Source organism: Pinus tabuliformis, chromosome 5_2, assembly GCF_031772625.1.
Source record: "Pinus tabuliformis cultivar Carrire ecotype Pingquan chromosome 5_2, CPIR1, whole genome shotgun sequence".
Lineage (NCBI taxonomy): Eukaryota > Viridiplantae > Streptophyta > Pinopsida > Pinales > Pinaceae > Pinus > Pinus tabuliformis.
Window position 1 is genome coordinate 25,221,271 of NC_142306.1, and position 25,476 is coordinate 25,246,746.

Consider the following 25,476-nt stretch of genomic DNA (forward strand, 5'->3'; position numbering starts at 1 on the left):
GAGAAAAAGAGGGAAAATAACTGCTCATTCCTTCTTCATAGTTTTAATGAGCTCGAAGGAGGAGAAAAACTTGGGGATTTTTTTTATTTAAGAGTGAGAAATGATCCCGAAAAAGAACATGCTCTAGCTGCTGCCATATATTTTTAACGAGACCGATAACAAAAACTCGGGAATTTTCAGTTTAACAAGCACGAAAAGTAGCTAAAAGAATGCTCCAGTCATTTTTATAAAGTTTAATGATCCTAAAGCCAAAGCTCGAGATTTTTTCAGTTTAAAGAGAGAGAAAAAAGTTCCTAAAAAGAATGTTCCCTTGGTCTTTTTCTATTTAGTGAGTTGGAAAAAGATCAAGAAAGAGTTGCTCAGAGCATCGTTGGATAGGTTTAACGAGTGCAACAATGAAAACTCAGAGATGTTTCTTATTTTTTAAAGAGCAATAAAATATCACAAAATGTGCTCTAACCGTGTCGTATAGATTTAACGAGCCCAACAACGAAAAATTAGAGATGTTTATATTTTTTAAAGAGCAATAAAATATCACAAAAGTTCTCTATTGAGAATTGCATGGAACTTTTACTGCTTTTCATTCCTGAAGGTTCTTTCATAAAAAAAGTGGTAAAAAGTATAAAAAGGTGGCAATTCCTATCATATGGGTTCATGCATGATAAAAAATCATGGAGAATGGACTACTTCATCTTTAATGATTTCAGAAAATCATGTCTCCTAAAATAATATAAGGAAATGCTTTGAGCTTTCACATGCATCATTTTCACTATTTGATATTTGTGAGAGCATTCTGGAGCTAAAGAGGAGCAGATTTTCCGTGAAGCATTGCAGGAGATCCGGGCAACCATTCGATGTGCCGTTAGTCCTAGGTGAAAGCTAAATCCTTTCTCTATGCATTACTTAACCTTTCTTGATAGTATTATCAGTGGAATTTTGCAGATCTGAGGTGCCTTAAATCCCTATTTGTGCATTAACACTCGCCAGATGGCCAGCAGGGAGTGTTAAATGCTCTGTACAAGCCACTGGAGGGTGTTAATCCTCCCTATGAGGCACTGCGAGTAGCGTTATAGCTAAAGGGCGCAGTGAAAACCCTCATGCATGGATTCCTTAAGTGTTTTTGCCCCATTTTAACTGTATTTAGGGTTATTTTTGTGCAGGTTTCAAGCCGAAATGACTCACCTATGGAGAGAACGGGCCCATGATAACAAGGAGTTACTGATGCGAAACGATCCAGCATGCATACTTGTATTGCATCGCTGTGGTTTACTGAAGTATGCAAAGCTAGAGCTGATGAAATGGTAGTAGGATTTACTAAGATGGATTATCCAACACTGAGATTAACATGAGAAAGTGTTCAGGATAGGAGATTAGGTGCTAGCTTTCGACCATGATGATATATATTTTTTGACTGGTTTGTCGTGTCATGGGGCATAGGCAAACCTCACCGGTGGTAGGCCAGATCCATGATCTACCTCAGAGCTGGTGCAATCCTACTACATCCCTAAGAGTGGATTAGTCAGCAACAAAGTCCCCATAGAGAGGATAAGATCTCGGTCTATGAGGGCAGTTCTATGGTTGATTGTACGATTGGCGGGGTCAATGAGTCTCCACGTTGCGACAAAGGCCCAACTATTGCTTGTGGTTAACTGTGTCTAGCCACAGATGTTCAACTGGTATGGAGCAGTGCTTCACCAATTGAAGGCATAATTAATAGCATGCAAGACTTGTACCCAACATAGTTTTGGGTATGGTACTATCATAGTCCCATTCTTCCTTGAGAGGGTACCTGTTATGCGCCCAAGGATGAGCTTAGGTCCCCTTGATCCGAGGGAGCCAAGGAAGGGTCACTGGTCATCACTCAATCCTCACATAGGAGGAGGACTGATTCGGCATTTCTTTGACGAAGATTTCTTCCAGTGGCTTCGTAGCCAAATTGTGATTATTGATGACTATGCTTATGAGGGTATGGACTTCACCGGCAACCCGGACTTGATGCTACCACCCAGGACCAACTTGGGTCCTCAAGGTGAGAATAAATTTTTATAGTACTTTAAGTATTTTTTAGCTTTTGAATGTTTATGTAATGTTTTTGTAGTCGAAATAAGTACTAACATGAAAATTTTATGCTTAACACAGATGTGGAGTGGTACGACCTGCAAGTGAACCTCGCCATATGTGATGAGGGGGCCAACTACTTGCTTGAGGGGGCGATGCCGACAGTCTTCACGAGGCTCTGAAGAACCTGGAGGGCTTGACCATCAGTGTCCCCCCCTTTCTATGAGGGAAATTCTTGCTCATATGTAGGGGCACACATTTGGTGTACCTAAGCATTTTCTTGTTCCTCTTTGGAGGTTAGCTAGAGCAGTTTTAGGATTTCTAGAGCAATAGCCTTTTTTTAGTAGGTGTTTTGGCGTAGCCACATGAGTGTTTGTAGCTAGAATTTTGAGCCATTTTGTACTTTAAACATCCAAGTTTTGGAATATTTTGATGTAAAAGACTGGATTTTGATCTATATATATATATATACAAATATTTCTGGTATTTTGATGGTGTAAATGTGTTATTAAATGTTTTTTGTAACAAATTTTAACTTAGTAAATGTTTTACTTTTCATGCATGCTGCTATAAAGAATGAGAAAAATGCCAATTTAATACATAGTTAGCTAATGAATCAACAACTGTATTTAATTCTGGAGGAACATGTTCATATGTGATTATTTCAAATAAACGTTCCAGGAGTCGCACCCGTATATAATGACATAACAAGGTTGGATTACGAATGTGATAACGGTTTGGCAATTGCATAACAACTAGCTGGGAGTCTAACCTGACCACCAGATTTGAGATGTCCCTTGATGATGCTTCCATGAGAAGTGAAACGATGGACATGTACTCGGAAATATTGTTAGTGGCGGTGCCAAGAAAGACCCCCCCCTCGGAGCAAAATAGTTCTGACTCGGGTGTGTAAATGACCCAAGCAACTGATGTAATACGCTGTGTATGATGAATGGCACCATCTACGTATCCTATGTATGCTAAAGGTGATGACGAAATCTACATTGCGAGAAGAATGCATGAGACAATTACTCCACTAAATAACAAAACAATCCAATCACACCAGAAAAAGGAAGCAAAACTTATGAATACATAAAATTACAAAGCACATGCCTAGTGCAATACTAGGCATAATACTTTTTCAGATAGAGCCCATATCTGGGCTCCTTGAGCGAGACTCCTTCCCGGTCTTGCAGTTCATATGCCCCCGTGGGGAGGACTTTCATTATGACATAGGGACATAGACTTTTGGGTTGAAACGTGCATGCCTCCAAGAGGTCATCTTTTGGATGATAGAGCAGCACAAGGTCGCCCTCTTGGAAAAGGGGAAACTTAACCTCTTTCTCAAAGAGGGATTGTACCTGGCACTTGTGAGCCTTGAGTGCCAAGTCAGCATCTCGACAGGTTCTATCCAGCTGTTTAAGGTATAGTAAGTGTTCTTCTTTGGTAGTAGTGTCGCACATGGGTTCAACGGCTATTTCCAGGGAAGGCATCTGACACTCAATGGGTTTCTCTTTGTCATAAAATTGGATCTCATGCATGACAATAGATGGATTAATGTCAGCATTTCCTCATGAGACCCACTGAATACATCATGGGATTCCTTAAATAGGTAGGTGGAGCTTGCAATTTCCTCATGTTTGCAATCCTCTCTCATCTAAATGTTTTCCACGATGCTTGTCTTGACAAAAATATCAATGGGTAATGATCTGGAAGTGTCACCCATGTTTCCTTTCTCATCTAATGTTTGGATGGTCCTATATGGAGAGGAAACGATTTCTGGTATGTCATGGGATAGGATTTACAGAGGTATCATGTCCGAATTAGATATCGGAACATGATGGTGCCAATCCTCCCAATGTTTCTCTCCAAAACTCATGATTTCCTGAACAACTTCGTCCGTAGGAAGGAGTTGATTGAATGGATCTAAAGGAGAAGCAGTTATGGGAAGTGCAGTGGTACCATCGGCAGTAACCAACATGATCAGAGATGCGTATGTGGATTGAATGGCTTGGTAGGCCAATTCAACTGGTGACAACAGCATCTGGTCTCCGAATGTGTCAAGGTCGGAAGGAGCCGGTAGGATCCATGGATCGGTCAGTTCATGAGGAATAGATGAAAGAATGTTGACTGTCTATGAAACCTTGGGTGGCTGAAGAGGAAAACATTCCACGAGGGAAGAATCCTTTAGTAGACCGGTACCTAAACTGACATAGCAGTCAATTCCACCTCCTACGAGGGGTACGAAGCCACTTGGTAATGGTGAATAATCAAGGGTGGAGAAAGACGACTGATCTACTGTAATAACCTTTCCATCCAATGGAAATAGGATGATATGAAAGATAGTAGATATGACGACCATCATGGCATATGTCCAATTGTGACCCAGCAAGAGATTATAGTTGAGTTTCTTGTCTATGACTTTTATGTCCATTGTTACGGTTTTCCCATACAAAGTGATGGGAAAGCTGGGTAGGTATTCTTTTGGGATAAAGGTGTGGCCGTCGAAAGCTTTAAGGGAGTTCGACGATGGGGATAGGTTTGGGGAACCCAGGGCAAGCCAACATGAAGCTGACATGACACAGGTCGAAGCACCTTCATCGATGATAGTTCTGTGTATACCTTTAGCTTTCGAAGTGATATGCACCTGGAATGGAAGCTAGTGAGAAAGGGGAGGTTTACACTTGTCCATGTAGAAAATAGCAAGCATGGAATCCATTGGGTCAATACCTCCAATAGCTAAAAGTAAAGCTTTTCGTTGCGTTAGGCATGTTTGTAATATTTTGAGCACCAACATAGCCGACGGCGCTTACGCCAAATCCTCTACAATGTTGTAGTGTTGGGTGACACGTGCAGATGTATTGTGCATTGTGCATCAAAGCACCCCTGTTGGGGGTAGAATTACAAGGTCCTAAACTGGCCTTTCGATATGCAAATCATTGGGTGGCAGTGGGTTTTGACCTGAGGATGGTTCTGTTGTAGGAGCAATAGGAGCTCCATAAGATTTGGCACTTGTGGTGAGTTCTACCATTTCAAATATGTAAACGGTAGAAGATCCTTCACCAGCCAAAGGATGTTGTGAACCATCATTGCCCCCTTGCAGAGGTTGCGATTGGTTTGCAATAAGATTTTGTTGTTGTTGAGTGGGAAAAGGATTTCTAAGGGTAGCAGGGGCCTTACTAAAATCCCTTTTAACAAGGTATTTTGTGCATTCCTGAAGCCATAGACAATGCCAAGTCATGCGGTCTTTAGCACAAAGTTTGAATGGATATCTGGTGGGTTTATCCTTTTCCTCGTCAGTAGGTGCAACGAACTTTTGTTTTAGGTTGGGCTGCTTTGGTGACTACTCTTTAGAAGGAGTGGTCTTTTTCTTATTCTTCTTGTTCTTGCCACCGGATTTTTGCGTAGATTGCATAGAGTTTATCGCAGTGGTAGGAAGAGTAGTTGTATTGGTAGAGGGGTCCACTGCAAGCTTGGCAATGTGACCACTAAGTTGTTTTACAGCAGCCCTAGAGGTTGCACCGATAATCCCGTTGGCATGCAGTCTGGGGTGCTGAGTGGAGGAAGCATTGGGGTTACCAGGAGCATTGGGGATTATGTCGTAAAGAGTACGAGACTGTGAATATATCAGATCTAAGTGCTAGGCACGATGTAGGGATTGGTCTTCTGTGACAGCACCACCTAGAGCGACATCTATAGCGATTTGCAGGAATAAGGACTTGCAGAACCAGTGCATTAAGAGAAAGTCTGGGATGGGAGCTTTTACTAACCTACCCATATGTCCCCATTCATGAATATGATCAGAGATGTGGGTGGCATTATCCTGACAAAATGAAGTGAGGTGCTCTATCCTAGTCTCATAGCAGATGGGTAGCTAGAAGTCCTTTAGGAATTCCATCGTTAAAGCGTCAAAGGTGTTTACTGACGTGCGTGGTAACTCAATATACCATTTCACTACATTTCCAGTGAGGGTGCGGGGAAAAATATGTAACTAGACACTATCATCCACCATAGAGTTTGAAACACATCAGATATGGTAGGTGGTGATATGGGTGCTTGGATCCTCCCCTTGTTTTCCATCGAACTTTGGGATGTCCATTGGTATCTTATGCAGGATCGATGACCATTGTAAGTTGTGATAGATGGGATCGTTTGTTAGCTTGTATAAGTCAGGTATATCCAATGTTGCCAAGAAAGGCAGAGAGTTAGGTGCCCCTGACTCGGACCCTGGTGATGACGGATGACTTGAGGAGCTTTGCACTCCTCCCATCATTTGGTTCCCCATAGTGTACATGGGTTGTGTAGCGTAGCAGTTTCTTTGAGGTATGGTGTTGTAGAGTGGATTTCGATGAGGATTTTGATACTGGGGTATGAAATTGCCCCCAGTATAAGCAGTGCCCCCTTGACTCATTTGAATATGTGAGTAGGGTACCCCCATGGACTGGTTGGGAACCCCTTGAAGATTCCCAACCGACACAGAATTAACCATTTGTCCTTGATTGACAGAGGGAAAGCTCATGTCAATTAGCAACTAACCATGCATGCCTGAGAATAGAGGGGGAACTATTACGTTCCCTACCGACATGTGCATATTGGGAAACCCCCTCAGATATATGAATCTGGGGGTTTGAACTATACATTGGTGGCTGACCATGTTGTTGGTAAATGCGAATCGCGCCCATAGTGCTGCATTGAGTGTAATAGGGAGCACTGTATGTGGCACTTGTTGAAGGTATGCAGTTTGGAACCATAGGGATGGAACCTGGCATCTGCTAGGTTCCACTCATAGAGGGTGTCATGTGAGTGGTTGTACCTGGGACAAACGGGATAGTGGGATTCACCATTACTGGTGTTGTGGTGACTGTCGACTGGGGGAGTGGTGAAGGACAAAAAGTGTCCCTAAAGTTCCACAACCCTTGATTCATCGATTGGATAGATGGAAATGTTCTAACTACCGAAGTAGGAAGTATAGGTACCATAGGAGCCAAGACAGGTTCAAATGGATTCATGAGAGGAGGGTTAGAGGGAGGAAGAAATCCTTCGGTAAAGAAATCCTCCGGCAAAATTGAATCATTGGTTGTCCACAATGAGAAGAGGAATTCTAACAATCGTCTGGAGTGACGACAAGGGCCGGATGTAGCCACGGTGACCATTAATTTTTATCAATATATTTTATCGTGATATTCTTTAAAGTCTCAAATGATAGCATTCAGGTACCTAAAAAAATATTAAAAAATAGAGTAAATGGATCAATTGGCAAACAGAGGGAAATTACCTCATCTGATAAGCACCAATCACCGAGGATGAAACCCAATATCTCAATGAATAATAGATAAGGATGGCCAAATGTACAGTTACGGTTACTCTAGAGCTTCACCCGAACCTCAAATTGAGGGGCCAAGTAGTCTTGTTAAGATGAGCACCCTCCCAAAAACAGAAGACAGAGTAGATACATCTGTGCTAGGTACTAGGATAGCCCGTCCAAGTCACCTTGTGTAAGTCCCTATAAATTTGGCCACTAGAGATACCTCAGATCATAGAAACCACCGAGGGGGACATAGTCGTAGACAACACGTTCTGTTGGCAGGATACCTGAGTCCCAGCTCAGTTCTTAAATCCTTGAAGGGACCCCCAATACACAGAATGACCAAAGGATTTGTAAGAGAAGGTGGGCTACCTTCAAATATAGTTTGATGTTGTCTCATATTCCACTCTGCTTTTACTAGAGTGGTCCCGGTAGTATGAGTGCAGAAGGAATTTTTCACTCATTAATGACACTAGTTTTAGTTTTCGGTCTTGGGCAGTTCACTCACATGCTTATCCCAAGATCCTAGCCTAGCTAATGTTGGTTTGCTCAAAAGAGTTACTGATTGATTTTTATGTAAATTTTATGTGTACTTGATTATTGTCTTTGGTAGGGGAGTTGATGTATGAAATATGGTGAGACTCTTGACTCAATAAATCATTCAAATACAATGCACTGATTTTTTTTTCAATTTAATGCAGACAAGTTGTATTCTACATATTCATATTTTTCACATATTCATAATTTCTTCCATGCATCTATAGTATTTGAACTCATGCATAACCAAAATATTCTTATCCAATGTTTCATAACAACTACTTGTAACCAAAATGAAGCAACTTATAACTATTTAAATAGAAGGATGGGTACAAATTGTCAGTCTTTCTTTCAGAAAAAATGTGTTTAAGAGAGGAAAAGCAAAACTTGTTTCCTGAAAATAAATTTCTAGGACACCAATTTTGCTGACATAATACAGTTACAAATCTTATTTCAGCCCATGAGAAGATTTCCTATCCCTTTTGGTCCACAGAAACTACTAAAAATCAAGGTAATGGGAGACTAATGCTTTGTAACTGTGGCTACATAGATTTAGTAGGCCCACTAACACTCCCTGTGAATAGGCACAATGCTTTATAAAGCTCTATGTAGCCTGCTAACCTGTGTCAGTGTGGGAAATCTATCAAAAATGGGGTTTCCAAGATCAATTTCTGAGACGAATGTATACTAGTAAGATGCAGCAAGATATTTGGTGGATCAGAAAAAGGATTGCTGAAGAATAGGGAGCTCTTAGAATGAAGAGAGAACCAAGAAGAATCTGGGTAAATCGGGAACTAGATGTATAGTCCCTAGCTGAGTTATCAATTATGCTATGGGGTAAAATGCATGGTTTATGGAGAATGAAAACTACCCTCAAAGGCCTTCTCAGGACCTTCAACAGACTGTAAGATTATTTGTAGATGCTACCAAGTTATACACATGTTCATCTATCAATATCAATTAACAAAGTATGGAAAGAGGATTACCTCAAGTCTCCTTCTAGATTTGTTTGGAGATCTCAATGCACCCAAGAAGAACTCCTTCAAAGCCAGCTCCAAATCAATTCCTACACAAAGGAAAGGCAAACACAATCACTGTATACAACCTTGAAAACCGATATGTGAATTCTCAATGACCATATATTTGCATACAACTAAACTACTCATCTAAACAAGTATCGAATGAACAAATTAATGAACAATGTTACCGACACCATGGAGTAGGGAACACAACTGCAGTTCTATATTGATAATTGAAGAGTGATTACAACCATCTGTTGTATCAATCTTCCTTTTCCCCTTCCTCTTGTCTTTCTATCTCTTCTAGCTCACTTCTTCAAGTATGTGACAGTTCACAACAGTTTAGTAGGCTATCCTTTTGAATGCTCTGACCCCTTTCATAATGACCCTCTCATTGCTTATATAGCAATCGAGTTAGGTTTTCCAAGTTCCTCATAGAGTTCACTAGGGAAAAAGAAATGAACTTGCCCTTCTTTTCAGCTCTTTCCCATTTTCCTCCTTTTTCAGATTGGAATTTCCCCAAATAGTTTTATTTTTGGGTGTTTCCTTGCTTTTCTTGAGAAAATTTAGGGACAAATATCTAGATATTTGTGAGTCAATTCGTTGATTTGACCTTGGAACTTCCCTTAGTTTCACTAACGTTTCCATAGGTCTAACAACTTGAGTTAGTAGGGTCACTAACGCACCATTAGGCTTGGTAACAAGCTTTATAAAATAGGTTTTCAGTGTGCAACCAACGTTAGTGTGGAATCAAGGCTTGCAATTGTGGTCTTTGCTTCAGTCATCTTGTCTTTCACCTCTGAGTTGATGAGGAGGTCCTTTTGTTGTATAACACCCTTGGTGGCCCTTGAAAATCTAGAGGATGGAGTACTGTTCATGCGCGGTCATACTCATAACTGCATCAGGTCTCCAAGGTGAATGACCTCTAGTCATTAGAACAATGTAGGTAAGGAAAATCAACAAAATAGATCCATAACTTCGGGAAAAGGATTGGCTTTAAGGGTTGGGCCTAGGGGTCTACATCATCAACTCGTGGGATGCCGATAGTCTACCCGAGCAGCTCTCGTGGCGAGTGTGGCCTGTCAGATGCTGATTGGGTTATGGGCGTAGAATGTCCCCTACTGGTGACGTTTCCCTACACAGTGAACAATCGACTCAGAATTGGTACGGACAAGGGGAATCTGACTCTTTAATTAAAATAAAGCATTGCGATGGTCCCTACAGATGCTGACACAATGTGATTTTTGCCCAGTGCTCTGAATTTCAAAGTGAATAAATTCAACCAAGCATGGGTAAACGACGAGAGTAACTATGACTCTCTTAACATATCCAAATGCCTCATCATATAATTAGTGATGTGCATGAATGGATTAATGAGATTCCCATTGTCCTTATCTACTATCTAGCAAAGCCACAACCAAGGGAAAAAGTTTGGCAGAATAAGTAGGGAAAGAAGACCCCGTTGAGCTTGAATCTAGTTCAACTTTGTGAAATGACTTGAGATGTGTAGAACAAGTGGGAGCCGTTTTCAGAACAAGTGAAATACCACTACTTTTAACGTTAATTTAATTATTTTGTGGGGCAGAGATGAGGCACTGTCCCTATTTTTGGCCATAAGGCATGCTTTTGTGGGTCGATCCAGGCGGAAGACATTGTCAGGTGGGGAGTTTGGCTTGGGCGACACATCTGTTAAAAGATAATGTAGCTGTCTTAATGAAAAGTTTTTAGCACTCACATTTCGGAAATGCTTTGATTGGGAGAGGGAAATTTGGGGTTTCCACATCACGACGGAGAAGGCACTGAAGCCCGGGAAAATTGGGGTTTTCATGTCATGCCTTGACACCAAAACTTTGGAGTTTTCCATGTAGCACCCTCAAACCTAAAATTTCGGGTTTTCACATTGTGATGGAAAAGGCACTAAAGCCCGGGAAAATTGGGGCTTTCATTTTGTGCCCCAGCACCCAAAATTTGGGGTTTCCATGTAGCAACCCAACCACCAAAATTTTGGGTTTCCATGTCGCACCTCAGCGCCCAAAATCTGGGGTTTCCATGTCACGCCCCCGTGCCCAAACCTAGGGAAACTTGGGGTTTCCATGTCACGCCACAGCCGAACAAGTGGCCCCCAAGACTGGGGAAACTTGGGGTTTTCATGTCCTGCCCTTGATTGAATCGTGGATTTCCATATTTTACGGCATGACGAAAACTCGGGGGTTTCAAAGAGCCCCAACGTGGGGAACTTGGGGTTTCCATGACGATGGAAACCAGCTTGCAATTTTGGGGAACTTGGGGTGTTTCAAAACCACTGCCCAAGTCTGGGGAAATCACGGTTTCCATGTTGCAATGCAGACAGAAACACTAACGGAAACCACCTAAGTCTGGGAAAATTGGGGTTTCCATGTCTTGCCCCTAGCGGGGGGAACTCGGGGTCTCCATTTCACATCACGATAAAAATTTCTACCCAAGTATGGGAAACATGGGGTTCCCATGTCGTCCTGTGGCTAAAACTGTCACCCAAGTCTAGGGGGCTTTGTGTTTCCACGTCATCGTGTGGCAGGGAATGACCGCTCAAATATGGGGAGCTTCAGGTTTCCATGTCATCGTGCAAAAGGGAACAACCACCCAAGACTACTGAACATGGGGCTTTCCATTCTATGGCATGTGACATAAGCTGACCAATTATGGGAAACTCGGGTCTTCCATGTCCCACCACGATAGAAACCGTGACCTCAGTGTAGGGAACTCGGGTTTCCATGTTGCGGAATGACAGAGAACCACCCAAGTCCGCAGAACCCAGGGGCTTCTATTTCTTTGCATGAGTGAAACTGCCTAATTCAGGGAACCTCTAGGTCTCCATCAACCACCGCGGTGAAAACGCGGCCCTGGTGCGGGGAACGGCTGCCGAAGGTTATCGAACATGGGGCTTTCCATTTTGTGGCATGTGATAGAAACCACCCAATTATGGGAAACTCGGGCCTTCCATGTCCCACCATGATTGAAACCTCCGAATTATGGGAAACTCGGGTCTTCCATGTCCCGCCATGATAGAAACTGCAAGTGTAGGGAAATTGGGTTTCCATGCCACAGAACGACATAGAATCACCTAATTCAACGGAATTTGGGGGCTTCTATTTCATGGCATGAGGGAAACCACCTAATTTGGAGAACCTCTAGGTCTCCATCTCCTACCCAGGTAAAAACCGTGGCCTTGGTGTGGGGAACTTAGGTTTTCATGTCGCAACACTACTGAAATCACCCAAGTTTATGGAACTCATGGTTTCCATGTTGTGACATGATGAAGAACCTCCCAAGTCTTGCGAACTCAAGGTTTCCATTTCCTAGCGGGGTGGAAACCGATTACCTGGTTTGTCTCTGGAACTTAGGGTTTCTATGCCTTGTTGCGATGAAAGGCGTACAAGTGTGGGGAAATCGGGGTTTCCCTGCCCTGCCGTGATGACAACTATGCAAGTGTGAGAAATATAGGGTTTTCGTGTCCCATTGTGTAGGGCGGGCTTGGGGTGTTAGGGATTCGAGTCGGGAGTGCCCGAGAGAGTTGAAAATTGAACTCGTAGTACGGGCTTTCCTTGATTTGTGACGGACACTCGCATTTGGTTAAATGCGACTTGGGTGAGAATTCAGATATATGCAATGACTTGGACCCTTGATACGTGCACGATGGGCGAGTCACCAGCAGAAGTTGCGCAGGTGACTGATGTTGGGTGCCTGGATGAAAGAGGTGAGCATGTGCAGATGAGTTAGGACACAGGTAGGTGTGTGACATGTGGCAATGGGTGTAATCAGCTATGTTTTGGAGCCGACCCATGGGTGAGACGATGCACATGAAGGGACACGACGGTTCATTGGAATGGGGTGAATTGAGGTTATGTGGCAAGTCAGTCGGGCATCCATGATGATGGAGCTAACCCTTGGGTGGAAGGATGCGTATAAGTAAGGAGGATGGCATTTGACCAAGGGACATCACACTTAGACTTTCGTATTGAAGAACAAGTGCATAGAAAGGATTTGGGCAAAAACATAAGGAAGAGAAGCTTGTGGGTAATAGGGCCGCTCCAGCGGGTGGACTATAGCGGACGGGTCGGACTTGGTAGTGTGGAAAGGTAGAGCGGGTCAGGTTACTGACTAGGGTAGGCAGGCCACACTTCATGTGGGCCATGTACCCTCATTGTGGCCCGCGCCGACGGGTAGAGTTTGGGCACTGCGGAACCTAAAGTCAAGCGAATAGGTGGCATACTTGGGTGTAGGTGACATCGGTTGAAGTTCACATGTGGAGTTGTGTCGTGTAGGCCACGGGAAGTGAAACATGATCAAATGACATGACCGTAGGAAAGAATAATCGAAGAAGATAAATTCATGATAATTTATTTTCACTACATTGTTAAGAACACTTATTGGAAAATTGACTAAGTGTTGAAGTATGTGCAGACTATGTACTCAAATATTTGTAAAAGGAAAAAGTACGGCAGTGGCGCACCTGCTTATGTGTGGTTGAAAGACTACCACTAGGATGGGGGCATGACATGGGGTCTCCTAATCCCTCCTTGACAAAAGTTGCCAAATTGCAGGGAACCTGGGGTTTCCATGTCCTGCCTAGTCAAAAGCCTCCCAAGTGCGGGAAATTTGGGGTTTCCATGTCTCATCATGATGGAAATCACCCAAGTGCAGTAAACTTGGTGTTTCCATGTCCCTCTTGCGACGAAAGTCACAAACATCAAGTTTGGAACCTCACATCAAGAAAAAGGCTTGGTTGGTAAATAGAATGAATCTTTCTTCATTGGTAAAGGAACTCACTAAGGATCAAAGGTTGGAGTCTCTTCTAGAGATAGTCTACCAAGGACTATCAAAAGTTGAAAGAAGGATGAATTTTTGGGGAACAAAGAGTGGGAGAAACAAAGTGCAGAGAGGAGGAAGTACTTGACTTATGCTTGGAGAATATTGTTTTCAAGGGTCAAGGGTTTGGCATTGATCAATAAGAAGCCTCAGTAAGAGAAAATTACGAAAGGGTTTTCCTCTTTGAGAGAGAGAGGTTTTACCCTGGTAGAAAGCCAACATCTTGTGTTCTTGTTCTTATGTTTTTGGCACTAGCTTGATGAAGTAAACACAAATTTTTGGCTTGAGGGGGCCTAACCCAAGTTCAGTGTTAATTATCCAAACAAATCCCTAAACTATTGGCCCTTTCGGAATCAGCCCATGGAGTGCAGACCGAAGTCTCACTCAAAGTAGTATCATTGGATTCTAGAACTAAGTTTCCACACCTTCAGATGGTTATGATGCCATTTGACCTCTTCTATCCCTTCCTTTTCATAGGTGATCTCACTCTAGGGCTTGTATGACAAACCCTATATTCCATCTTTCAATGCCTTCACAAAAGTAAATGATAAACCTTCACGTAGTTCTAACCTAGGGCTCAGGTACTTTCGCATTGATACGGTAGCGTGCCATGCAGATTCCTCAATTAGCCTAAGTGATTTTCTTATTTTTCCGAATACCTAAGTTTATCACCTTGTAATCACATATTAGTAATTGTGTTTAATTATTCAATGTAACTATATTCATTCATGCAACATAGAAGCATAACAAAGGAAATTCATACACAAAATATCCAAACCCATCAACAAAACAAACACACAGAAATTATGGAATAACTCATTCCATTAATATCTCCCAAGTGTTATAGACTATGTTCACCCTACACACACAGCTGTAGGCATCCAGGCACTCAGCTGTGGACTTCTACCGTAGGCCTCTACGCACTCAGCTAGAGAGCCTCTACCTATGCTACAACCCGAGACATAGACTACTGACTCTAAGGCTATGACTCTCTTACATGTTATGTCCCTCAAACTACTTAGATCTTAGCTCTTTTTATACAATCCCATGGTCCACATACCATGGGTAGATCTCTTACAGTCGACTTTACTTTACAAAACTAAGGGCATACTACCATTTGTGAAACATAACACCTTCATACTCTGTGACCATAAAATGTAGAGTCTTTATAATAATATTATAAAAATTTGACCTAAACATGGGCTTTTAACCCCAAAACTATCCTTGGGGGATCCCTCTCCCAGTAGGCACCGAACACAAACATTGTGACTTGCCCTCAAGTCACTCAGTAGGCGTGGATATCTTTGCGCGAAGCCCATCTAGCTCGACCCTGATGACCACAACTTCGAATGTGCATTGAGCTGCTTCCTGCTTCACATCTCCAACTGTCTTCTCGATTACTGCCCCTGCACTGTCAACTTGAAGTAGTTGTTGTGTCGCTTGTAGAGTCATAAGCTTGCCTTCAATATTTCTTGTGACTTCATAAGCTTCCTCTAGCCAAGGCTTTAGTTGCGCCTTGAGCACTTCTTCCTTATGTAGCATGCATCCACCAGTTCCTTCAGCTGCTTGGCCTCCTACAGCTTGTTTAACCTCTATGTCAGCGTAATGGTTTGCGTTGTACCCTTAACTTCATCATAGTGCTATTGGAGTTCATGCGCTTTTTTCTCTAGCCTCTGGATGTTTGGGTCAGCTTGCAAGCTAATTAAGACCTCAAACAATTGTTCGAGAAACTGTGTAGTTTGGCACTGCACTCTCCACTACAGTAACTACATCTGTGACAATGGCCACCCACTGATCCTTTACCTCTGGTGGAGTTAAAGGGTGAGCCCTCAACTGGAGCTATGTAATCTGCAAGTTCAAATCCAACTTAACCCATGCCCTCTCCGTCTGAGTTTCACAAATCCCTATGGCAAATTTACGGAAGCGGACCCCGACAGGCTCCTCCTCTAGAATGGACAATTCTGGGACCATTCTGTAGGCCTCCTCCATGACCTAGATGATCTTCTTGCTCTGGTTGGTTGGCTCGACCTTGGAGGTGATGGAATCATTCCTCTGTAAGGCCTTCTGCTCATTTTTTATTTTCTATTTAAGGGTAACTTGGAGGGCGCAGTGCTCGTGGGCCCTCAGCTTTTGCCATTACTCCATCCTGCAAGAGGTGGAGTGCTTCCCACAGGAGTGGTTCTAGGTTCAATCCCACTCCCTTCAAGGAACTAACAATGGGACTATCAGCCTCATTTTCTGTTATTATTTCTCCATCTGACGACACTAGCACAATGGAATCCTTTGTGCGCAGTATATCGACAGCGTCTAGTTTACCGATAAACAAGCTAGTAGACACTGTACCAACTTGCAACGCGTCGGTCTGCAACTCTTGCAGTCTAGTCTGGATGGCCCCTAGGATGATCTACTACTACTTTTCAAATTGTTGTAGGGCCTCCACAGTGAAATATCTGACTGTGTCATTAATGTCGTATAAATATCCCTCCATTAGTGTGATATGGTCTGGCAAAGTCTTGGTTGTGTTGGATTTATTTCTGGACCCTCCCTTTTCTAGCTCTCTCAGGTGCTTAATGTGGCTGGAATTCTATTGAGGGTCCATGTCGTGCTGATCTATGTCATCTTCTTCGGTTTTAGGATGCATGGCCTTGTCAGAGCCCCACTTTATGCCACCTATTTGTTTCCTTGCCTCCTTTCTTGTCTATTCTGCCTTGGCCTTCTTAGTAGCCTCGTTCTTCCTTTTTTTGACTAGATACACCATCTTCAGCTTGGCCTCATCCTCCTTCTTTTGTGTGGTAGACTCTCTTCTGCCCACCTCCAAGTCCATGGTGATGCACGACTCTGCAGACCATTTAAGCAATAGCGCATCAATGGCATCATCTATGGCTAGGTACGACAAATCATACCACTTTTGTGAAGGGTCCTTCCGTGCCCTAATTGATATCTGTTGGAAATAAACTTTGAATTCCTCATATCTTTACATGTTAGCATATACCGTGGATGACAAGCATGGCTTGTGATTGATACCTATCTTGATGTTCATTTCCATCAAGATCTACAAGATCTTGTTGTCCCGAACATGCTCCGCATATTTGGTCACCCACAGTGAAGCTTACTGTGGTACTTCAGGAAGGTCCGGCACAACCGAGGGGAATTGGCACTCTTCTGGTAGCTCCCATGCTACGAGCACAATCGATAGCAAGATCCACGCATAGTGGAATGTCTTGCTTTTCTCTTGCACTTCGTGGCATTTTTCCAAGAAAACTCCGCGAAGGTAGTCCAACCAGTTTAACTAGACTCCTTCCGCACACTATTATGCGAGTAGGACGATAGGCGTTGGCACCTCGTCGGTGCAGCACTTCCACATCACCTTCCCTACAAGGATCTATGTTGCCACCTTCATAGCGGGGTTGCAGATCCTGGAGATAGCGTACCCATGCAACTTTTTCACCAATTTGAACTTCTCTTTCATTGATTCTGAGAGTACCAACTTGCCACCCTTGCCACCAAATATCATAGTTGGATTTTTACTTGTGTATAGAAGGCATGTTATGCAGTGAATCAACATATCGACTCCTCTAACCACAAAGACAAACACCCATGGGTATCGACTCCTCCAGCCATAGACACCCATCATGCACCAAACATAGGAGCTGCTTGATGACAAAAAATGTCACGAGATTGCGATTATTGTGTGACACCTAGGGCAGGTTGAGTAATCCTTCCTTCTCTACTCCTCTAATCCAGTTCCGTAACTCTAGTGTAGTCATCCTTATATTTGTGTCTATGATGTGGTGCATCAACTGTTCGGTTGCTAGGTGCAGGAACTTCTCATGGTTCGCCAAGTCCCAATCTTCGAGCTTCAAAATTGGCACGTGTGACAAACGCGGACCATCAAAAGTGATCTCATCTGGTAGCAATTGGATTTGTATGGGAGTCCTACTTTCATCAATGCCCTTTGGGACATTAGACTTAGGCTTGCACAAAGGGACATACTCCAGCAACCATGTAATAGGGTCCATACCTTGGGCTTCAACCTCCTCTATTTCCACTCCCACATCCTCATCATCTATTGGGATGTCTTCGATATCCTCCTCTTCCGCTTCTAGGTTTATAACCTTTCCTTTCTCCTAGATAGTAGGCTTTGGTGGATTTCATCTCGGTGACGCGCGCAGTGAGATGGCAGGCCGCTTGCCCTTCTTTCCTTTCATGGTCTCCTTGGTTGGGGTTGCCTTTAGTCTTGGCATTCTTAGGGATTTAGGGACCTCTGCCAACACTTCGGCCACTTATGGGGAAGCTAATTTGGTCCCCATATAAATTTCCTGCACATTTTCCTTAGAGGCCACTCCTTCATTGTTCATAGCTTTTTCATGGGTTGATATGACACTTTTTCACTAGTGCTTATGTCTCTTTTGACAATTGTTCAAACGCTGGACTTGCTATCAAGTCTTGAAATAATTTAGAGTTCATGTGCACCTGAGAGTGCATCAACTCAATTCCCAAAATACCAAGAGTTTTTTGTTGGGAAGCCACTTGTAATTTATAGGGCAATGTGAATTCAAATCCGGGTACTCCCTCGAAATTGGTTCATTAATGCTAGATTTGCGGCAGATTTACAAGGATATAAGCCTTAAATTTCATCTTCAATGTCGGCCGTCCACTCCCTTTGGCCTCACTTTTGCTGTCTTTTCATGAACTGTGACTTTAACAGTCACTTTCCAGCCGACTTGAATGATTTATCCCTAGGTAGCGCAACTCCCTTCATGTTGTTGTGGACCTAGTGACACGTCCTTTCTTCGCACCATCTTCCAATCGCACAGCTCCCCAAGTTGGGAAATGTAGTTTATAGTCCCACACCTTCTTTTAGCTGCCTAGAGTGCTAAGACTGTGATACTTTCATTTAGTCACATGGCTAGACCACCAGTGTATGGCTTCAATTGACTACCATTCACCTTTCCTGGGAAGGGTTATCCATTTAACTTGACTAGTTGTACTTCTCCTACATCAATAATTTTCTTAATAACATAAGGCCTTAACTAGCGCATCCTAAATTTTCCTGGAAATTTATCAAAATTACTATCATACAACAAAACAAGATCATTTACCTTAAATGTGTGCAACTTGATGTGTTCATCATGCCATGCCTTTTCATGCTACTTTTAGATCTGCTAGTGAAATCCAACCAAAAATATTTCTTCTTCGAGCTCACCCAGTTGTACGAGCCTCTTTTCCAGGTCTCCATGATCCTTCATACCTATGAGCGCTGTTATGCATAGACTAGGCACGATGTATTCCATAGGCATTATGGCTTCCACACCATAGACAAGCCTAAAAGGGGCTTGTCCCATCAACTTCTTGCATGTCGCTTGATAAGACCACAATATTGTAGGTATGCACAGGTCCCAATCACTTTGCTGAGCATTTCAAGCCTTTGTCAGTGCATTTTCAAGCACTTTTTCAATGCCTCCACTCTCCCATTAGCCTATGGGTGATAAGGTGTGCTCTTCTGGTGATATACCTGAAATTCCTTCGTTAGTGCAAGAATCATCTCATTGAGGAAGTTCATACCACGATCACCCATCAAGATCCTGGGACATCTAGATCATGTTAGTAGGTGCTCAAATAGGAACTTTACAACTGTCAATCCTGTGCAATCCCTCACCAACTGCACTTTTGCCCAACGAGTCAAATACTTTGTCACATTCATAACGTACCTTTCTCCTGTCTTCCCTTGTGGCTGAATGGGTCCTACAAAATCTATTTCCCATTTCTTGAAGGGTTGCAACATCGTTTTTGGATTCAAAGGCATTTCATCCCTCTATGATGACCTGCTCATTCTTTGACATACATCACATGTCTTGCAATATGCTTTTGAATCTTGATGAAGGGTTGGCCACCACAACTCTACACGTAAAATATTCTAGGCAGTTTCTCTCCCTACATAATGTCATCCCACGGCTCCCCCATGAGCGCCTGTGAGGACCCTGCTTCGTTCGAACTCAGGTACATACCATCACAATATCTCATTAGTCCCCATCTTGTATAGATGCCTAACAATGAGAGAGAAATCTACCATGCACACCACTAATTCCTTCTTTTTCTGGACAGAGTATCCTTCTAGTGTAGTTCCTATTGTTAGGAAGTGTATTATATCCTCAAAATGACCATCTGTGACATGCACTTCAAACAGTTGTGTGTCAGGTAATTCTTATTCCAAGTTACCCTGTTTCGATGTGTGATTGATGGTCTGGTCCCACGTTCAATCGTCTAGGCTTCACAACAACTTCAAAATCATAATTTTGGAACAATAGGGGTCATCTGCAGATTCGCCCCCCCAACAGAGGCTTATTCACCAGGTACTTTAACATAGAGTGATCCGTATACATCTTAAAATAGCCTCCTATCAAGTAGTGCTTGTACTTATGGAGCACATACACCATAGCTAGCCCCTCGCGTTCAGTGGTAGAATAGTTCTTTTCTACTTTGGTTAATTTGTGGCTTGTGAACATGATAGGATGGTCCAAGCCTTCTCTGTCAGCCTGTGTTAGTACTAACCCAAGCTCTATACATGACACATTGACATGTACATGAAACTCTTTCTTTGAGTCTGGGAAGACTAGAATCGGCATGGTAACCATTTTTTCTTTCAATATATCCAAGCTTTTCTTACAGTCTTTGTTCCAGCAGAATGTGACATCCTTTTTCAACAAATATTCCATAGGTGTAGTGATCTGGGCATAACTTTTGATAAAAAATTTGTAATATCCCGTATGTCCCAGAGTAGTGCGCAACTATTTCACACTCCTCAGAGCTTCCATTTTTAGTATCACCATGATCTTCGTGGGTCTACCATTAGCCCTTGTCTGCAAACCACATGCCCCAATAGGTTCCCATAAGGAATGCAAAAAGAACACTTCTTGAGATTGAACACAGTCTAGTATTTTCGAAAGGTATCCAACATTAGGAGAAAGCTTACTACATGGCTCTTAACTTGCCCAAATGCAGTCTAGTCATCAAAATATACCTCCAGGAACTTATGAATAAATTCCTCGAATTTCGTAACAACCATGCGTGAAAAGATTGTAGGTGCATTCTTCAATCCAAATGGAACTACAATGTATTGGAAATAACCCCACTTAGTCGCGAAGGTTGTCTTGCTCCTATCATGTGGCATGATTTTGATTTGGTGGTAGCCATATAACCCATTAGTGAAGGAATATGCTTCCTAACCACCTACATTGTCCAACACTTCATCCATGAAAGGTGTCAGGAAAGGATCATGCACACAAGTGTCATTTAATCTTTTGAGATCCACACGTATCCTTATCTCATTCTTTTGCTTCTTCTCTTGCATCGCCATTGGGCTTACCCAATTAGATTCTTCCACAGGCTGAATGATGACTGCTGTGAGCATCTTGTCTAGTTCTAAGCAGACCTTCTCCTTGTATTTCAAATTGAGACAGTAAGGCCTTTGCTTAACTGGCTTCGCATCAGGGTTTAACGTGATCTTCATCATTCCTAGGTTCCCAATTATTCTTTTGAGATCCATAAAATTGGTAGGGAATAAGCCTTGGTATTTGCAGAGAAATTCAGCGACCATATCCACAGTCGTATCATCCCAGTAGTATTAAATCTTCACGAATTTGGGTTCTGCCTCCATACCAATGTTCACTTGTTTCATTTTCACCGATGCGGTTATATCAGGGTTCTCAATCTGTGGTCCTTGAACCTCATGGTGGCCTTCAGTTTATGGAATTTTAATCTTCCATGGATCCTTGTCCTCTACTTCAGTAGTTACATTATAAAATTTGATCGTGTGACTCAGTTGACTAGCCCATTCAGGCTGAATCAGGTCTAAAGGATATTGCGGTATCCTAAAGATAGATGCTTTAACCTCTTGTAGTGCTTTAGCAATATTGTCAAACCTGTCATCAAGACTGAATATCATCATGAATCCTTCATGTAGGATATTCTATTTTCTTGTTCCATGGTGAAGCTCTATTTCTATATACCAATTCATTGGCATAAAATCTAGGGTATGACAGAACAGGTGCACCCACTCAGGTTGAGGCTTTTCTTCATAAGTTATGTCCATTTGGCTAGATGCGTGTGTGGATCATTCATCCTATCATACTTGTTTGTCAGTCACATCTTAGGCTTCCCAAATCATGTTCTCATCATCCTCCTACATTTGCACAAATCAGCAAATCTTCCCTTATGCGTACCCCACCATCTTGTGGACGTAGCGCGTAGTGCCCATCCCAAGGCTTGGAAGCACTGCTTTTCTGGTAACTCCCTTTCAACATCCAAAATGATATCTATCTCATTCATATAATCATAAATAGGCATATTTATTACCTCCGAAAACACACAACGCAACAACCTAGTCATCATGTTGCAATTCAATGTAGTTACTTCATGTAACCAATTCTGCCAGTGTTCTATTTCTTCGTCGAAGTCCAAAGTGTAGGAACTCTCACTATCCCATGCAATCCATCCATCAGTGGTGGGATTCACCTAACCATGGTCTCACATTATTATCTTATAGATACATTCTGGGTTTTTATCACTCTTATAATCATGCACAGGTTTAGTATAGTGCGATCCTTCAGCAGGATTGAGGGGTACTATGACGTGCAACGATTTCTTCTCAATGATCATCTTTCACTTCTTCAGATTTATTACCTTGTTCATATTAGTAGCCTAGTCAATTCCCAGCGTGCTCAATCCCACAATATCCATAATAACCCCCTGTAGCTGCCCCATGGGGATGATTTTCTACTGATTCGCCATCCTTAGTTGAATCGGAGACCATTGCAGCACAGGTGTCCCCAATCTCTTCCATGTCTACTTTGGTAGGATGTTCAAATCTGACCCTAGATCTAAAATGACCTGATACATTTCATACTCTCCTATCTGTGTAGTCAGTATCATCTCCCATCTCATCATTGTTTTATGCTTTCCAATATTTTTTACTATGCACGACTCACCTAGTGCGGTTCCAACACATCTATTGATGAGTTCTTGTAACCCTTTCATAGCCTTACTGTCGCATAGTAACTTCATACAGGTTTCCAGGAAAGTTGTGAGCATAGAGGGGTCCATCTCTGGATCAAGCTTATCCATGCTTCCTGAGGAGGAGGCCTCAGTGAAGCTCTTCTTAGCTTCCATGAAGGATTCACGAGTGTGCTCCAAATCAAACTCAGCCTCTTTTGCTGGGGCTTTGTGAACCCATGTATTGTATTTGGGTTGTTTCCCATTTTCATCTCCCATCACGATTCCACTCCACCTGAGCACTATATTTACATTTGGATCTTCCTCACGCGACTTAGACCTCATCATCTATAGGTTCTGAGTCGGCGGAGGTGGTAGCACCCCCTTGTCATGTATCCTAGCTATTAGTGTAGGACAGTCTTCTATTTCATGATAAAACAACATGTAATACTTTCATGAAAAAATCATTGGATTAGTGCAATAGAAGGAATAGTTTCTTGGTACTCCAAAATTATTGCAAATCAACTGTCCTAGACCTCTACTAGGTCCTCCTCCACCTCAGTCTCATTTGTGCCCCTGAAATCCTATCTACACCATCCCTGCTTTCTGTTCAAGGGGCCATGTTTCGGCCTGAACCATATAGGTGGGAGTTCTATCCATCATCAACTCATAGCTCCTGAAAGTATGCTCATCGTGTCCTACCAACCAACAAAAGTGACAATAAAATTGTTGTGGTGCTTGTACATACTTCTCTAGTAAGTGATAGTTGTCTGTGGCATGTTTTCCAGCTACCTGATAGATAGCGCAGCACAATGTGGGCCCCATGCTAGGCCCTGCTTGAGCTTTTGGCCTTAAAGGAATCGGTCCTCCTCTTGCAATGTAATTTGCAAAGACCAGGAAATGGTCTTTGTCATGACCCTAACTCTTTCATTTCAAGTGCCATACCTCCTCGTGTACCTCTAGTCGAACTGTCATGTCCTGCTTTAGGCTTTGCATCTCAAGGCACAGATTCTTCTGCTACACATGGATCTTATAAAATCCTAGATTAGGATCTTGCACCAGAGTCTCATGTAGTCTCATGGCAATATCCAAGGTCTCTGCCTAAGTTTTTATCTTCTACTGCGAAAGTGCACTCCTTAAGTGTGTTAGTGGCGAAGCCACAAACTACTCGCGATGATGTCCATCTATTAAATTCATGATGGCTTCACAGATTGTACATTTCAACCTCTGATCTAGTTCTCAAGGCATCTCTCCTAGTTGCATTGTGATCTCTTTGAACCACACAATCGACTGTGCTTCAGATTTAGGCCTACTAAATTCCATCTTTAGTGTTGCCTAGATGTCTGCTACTCCAGCATTCGGGTTATTGTTAGAGTACTTAATATACCATGTTAGTGCGAAATCTTATAGAGAAATAACCAGTGTCACCTTCTTTATATGATCATCTGTAACACCTTGAGCTTCCCATACAACGCTCATAATGAACAAGAATTGGTCCGGTTCCTAAGTGCCCAAGCCTTTGAACAAAGAAAACTTCACTGTATTTGCCATACTAAACCGTGGTGGAGGTGGAGGTGGTACAGGTGAAGTTGGAGGCGATGGTGGTGAAGTTGGAGGTCGTGTGGGTGGAGGTGGTATTCACAGGAATCCTTATCTTATTAACTGAATAGCACTTCATGGAGGTGAAATCAAGGGGAAATCCACACTTTTCCTGAGATTGTTCATATGTTTTGTGATTGCTACGTCCCCCAGTCATAGAACTATCATGTCTGATGACTAGAAGGTCCTTTTCACCATCATTTCTTAGTATATTAATGAAATGTTGTCGCTCCAACCAAGGCCAAACCTAACCCCACTCTCAATTGGAGATTTTTTGGACCTGTATCCTAAACTTAGCTCTGCAAAATTGGCCCAACTATTCCAAACCTTCATCAAAGAAGAGAAACACATACCTAAGGACTCCCATCCATATGTAGCAGCTATTTTTTCCCCATGGGGCCAGAATATTGTACCCATGATATCCTGCATTTTGGGGTACACCACTAGTGAATACATTGATGAGTTAATCCTTGCCTTCATGTCCATCTACACTCCAAGACAACCTCCTACTATCATATATGAATATGCCCAATTTATAGCTAATAGTATGCATGAGAAATTTCTTAGAATGAACAATGAAATAGTTTTCAAGTATTCATCAGTTTTATACCACACGTTATTATATTACCAACCTGATAAGTTCCCATTCACCCTTCAGAACATAGACACCAAAGGTCAATCCAGTTTAGTCATTTTTTGGACCCCATTGATCCACCAATCCCAGTCTCCATAATCTTATTCTGATTTTATTGATTTATTTGTATCCTCCTAGAATCATTCCAGAAATAAAGAGAGTCCTTCAATTGTCTAAATAGACCAAAGTAGGTGACTGGTACCTTTACCAGAACCATACATAGATTAGGATATATGGTTGCATTCTTGCACCATATAAGTTGCCAAGATACCTCCGCATGAGGTTGTTTGCCCTAGAATATTATAGATAAATCATCAAGGCAGATGAAGTCAACTTCGTCAATGCTAAGAAGAAGGCTTATTTGAAGATAAAAGACCAACTGGGCCCCTTCATTTGCAACTCTAGGGAGGTTGGCAATGAGGCAGATTTGATATTATAGAGAATGATGTTCCAAAGGAGTTTTGTTTGGAGATATGACCCTTTGGAAT